The sequence below is a fragment of the Corapipo altera genome, unplaced genomic scaffold, assembly GCF_003945725.1.
Source record: "Corapipo altera isolate COAL_440 unplaced genomic scaffold, ASM394572v1 224, whole genome shotgun sequence".
Classification (NCBI taxonomy): Eukaryota; Metazoa; Chordata; class Aves; order Passeriformes; family Pipridae; genus Corapipo; species Corapipo altera.
The window spans coordinates 761,136-764,607 of NW_020884959.1; positions in this window are offsets into that span (position 1 = coordinate 761,136).

Sequence of the window (3,472 nt, forward strand, 5' to 3'; positions counted from 1 at the left end):
TTCTTCCCTGTTATTTATCTCTGCCTGAAATGAGATCTTCTGGAAGGCTGTCATTCCACAAAGGTAGAAATCATGGGGAAGGGTAATGTTGCCTGGCTGAAGAACTCAGCTTTCATTTCCTCTCTTCCTACTTTTTGAAGTTTGACAAGTCTGTGGCTGATAGGTTCCCCTCCCTGAGAAGGTGCCCACTGTGCTCCAAGACAGTGCAAGAGCCTTTCAGAATAAGGCACACAATGTACATCTCTTCTGCTCTTTCCCTCTGTAGTGTTTCTGCCTAGTTTTAAAGAGGCAGTGTAGTTCTGCCTACTCATGGAGGTACAGAAGGGAATAAAATCAACCAATGAATTTGGAGAGGTAGCTGGAGACAGCTGAGAGGATGTGAAGGCTTTGAAGAGAAAAGACCTTTCCTTGAATGCAAGAAAAGAAGAAAGGAACCGTGCTGAAAATATGGGGAGGAATAGGAAGGAATACTGGAGGGAACTGCGAAAGTGTTGATGGTTTCTGGGAATAGGATGAATTCTGAAAGAGGCTTGAGCAAAGTCTCCCTGAGCTCACAACTGAGACCTTCCGAACCCCATCTATACAGTATTCACTGCTTTGGTGTTAGAGCTCAATTTTTCTGGATCAATAAAATTTGGAGGTCTCTTGGCTTTAGGATGTACTCGGCTCATGGATCTGCGTTATCTCTTTGTTATCAATTTTGAGAAGGCATGGTCACCCCAGCCCAAATAACCGTGTCTGTGAGGGCCTGGGGAAGAGAGTTTTGATCAGTCTTGTTAACAGCATCCTCCCCTGACACCACCATTGCCTGCACGTAGTAGCCCACTCTTCCAGATTTTGAGAAGGCTTTGGTTGACATTTTCTTCCTGTAGAGTTGAGCTGGATGATCACCTGCACCATCCAACTGACTACAAAAAAAAAAAAGTAAATTTGATAGGTGATTCACTGGTGCTGGACCACAGCTCTGCCTTCATCTCAGTGAGGGTTTAGTACTTAATCCCAGTTTCCTAGGAAATGGTTCTTAATCTCTGTCCACTTGAAAGTTTCTGGAGGGAAATTCCTGTTCTCTCCAGAACAGAAAGAGGAGGAGAAAGACTTTAATTTCTGCAAAGATCAAAGTCAAAGCCCTCATGTTCATGCTTGTTTTCACTCAATCTGTTGTCTCTAAATGAGCATCATGCACTACTCCAGAGGAAGAGGAAATCCCAGTTAGATGTCTCAAGCTCCTCTGCTGTCAGTTGCTGTTTCACCTATCTCTAGTCAATATTCTTATCTTTGTCTCAGGAAAAAGAACCATGGGCTTTTCCTGAGCTCTCATTCTTCTGTAACTCTTTGTGCAGTGCTCTGAAATCTCCTGTCTGTCACCGATTCCAGGTGCTTGATTTGGCCCCTGGCTCTGAAATGCCATCTCCTCCTATGTGGTTTGTATTATGTAGCCCTAGGTCATGGAAATTGTAAGGTGAAATTTGATATTTTTAAAGAAAGGTATAGCTCATTCTTTTATGAGACTGCTAATAATGTTCAGCCTTGACAGGGTTAAAAGGCAACATCCATTTCCCCATTATCTTGTTTAAAAAGTGCCTTTTTTAAAGTCCATATGGCGACTTCCTTTCGACCTGCTTTCCCATCCTCGTCTCTTTGTCAGGGCTGTCACTTATAAAGAATCACTTGACTTACAATAACAAGTTCAAAAGAAGACAGAATATAATCAGTTGATCCACGAAGAATTGAAATAAAGAACACCCCCACTGCTCCAGTTATCATTCCCATAGAGATAGTGATATTATTGATGTGATTGCTATGCTAATTTCTATAGAAAAAACTTGTATTTTGGAATTTGTTCAAAGAGAATTTCAGACACATCAAATTGGAAAATGCAGAGTGAATTCCTAAACTTTTTCGTATAGGCATGGGAATCTTTTTTCTTTCTTTCTCTCTCTCTCTTTTTTTTTTTTAACATTGAATAGCTCTGAACAACTATTTATAAACTTCATTTCAAATACCAATTCCAAAAATGTCGCTAATTTTTCAGTTATTATGAAAGTTAATTCACTGTAGTTCCAGAAAAAAAAAAAAAAGTCCTATTGTATCTTTAGGATTATTAATATAACCCCCATAACCTGCAGAAGTGGGATTGGACCACAGACTCCAGAAACAGAGGCTAGGGATTGTAAAAGATGGGCACATTAAAGTCCAGTGTTTAGGAAGAGCTAATTAATCTATACTCCTTCCTCTGCAATTCCATAGTCCCTCTGGGAATTGCCACAAACATAAACTTTTTTTTTTTTTCTCTCATGGACTCCTATTTTAACTAGAAGGTTTCAGCTTGTGATGTTATGCTTTTTATGTAGTAAACTGATTTAAAATGTATGCCAGTCATCTTCAGGGAACTCATTTCAGTCAAGATGAAACTAGTCTTACCTGAATCAATGTTTTAAGTGTCCCTGTGGCTCGGCATTTTGAATAATCAATCTGTCTCCATCGCTTCTTAATCATGCGCATCACAGTCTTTTTTATTTGTCAACCCTTTCGGATCCTGGTTTTTTGTTATTAACATGCCCCTAATGTCACATGCAAGCCTTTTCTTTAAAACAAGCTGCTCATTGGTGTATTTTGATACTTTTTATTATTACTAAATCTTTTTTCCCATAATTACACCACAATCATTATATAATCCCATAACAAAGAGTCTATTGAGGCACCATGCTTTTGTCAACTATGGGACACAGAATCCATAATTGCATTATTCAGCTTCTCCCCCCCCCTTCTGCTTTGTAGAAACACAACCTATTTCACCAGTCACATTTGCACCTTGTTTGCTTGGTTATATATTATTTACTAAATCGTTGCCCTGCGGATAAACCGTGTAAAGTTGCTTTAAAAAAGTTATTTGTTTGATAATTAAGTCCTGAAAACCCATCGTTTAATGATTATTCCGAACCCATAAGGCAGAGAACCTCCATGACGTTTTTCTCTAAGTTTAATTACCGTATGCTAATTTCCTTGCCTACTACGTGATTAATTAAAATCATATTTTCATAATCATTTGGCACTAGTATTGTTTTAGAATTATCATGATCCCCTAAATAGTGTATGTAAATAAAGTCGGCTCTAATGGAAAGAATCAAAATGCAACGCTGAGGACCTTTATGTGTTTGTATGCATGCGATTGGCAACATAACTGGCTTATTTACATTAAATACGCCACAAGGTTACAGTGCAGATCAACGTCACTTTATCGCTGATTACTTCTCTTAAACGCCGGAGCGGTGACTGATGCTCCGGTCCCCCTGTCCGCCAAGGTTTCCCCGGGAGTTTTTTTTTTTTTTGTTTTGTTTTTTTTTTTTTTTTTTTTTTTAGGAGAAACAGACTTTGCATAGTTTCGGGAGCAGGTAAGAAGGGCGCTTTGTGGAGCCCGGCGCTGCCCCCGGGGGCTCGGCGGGGTTTGCGGGGCGCGGGCAGGGGCGGCGGG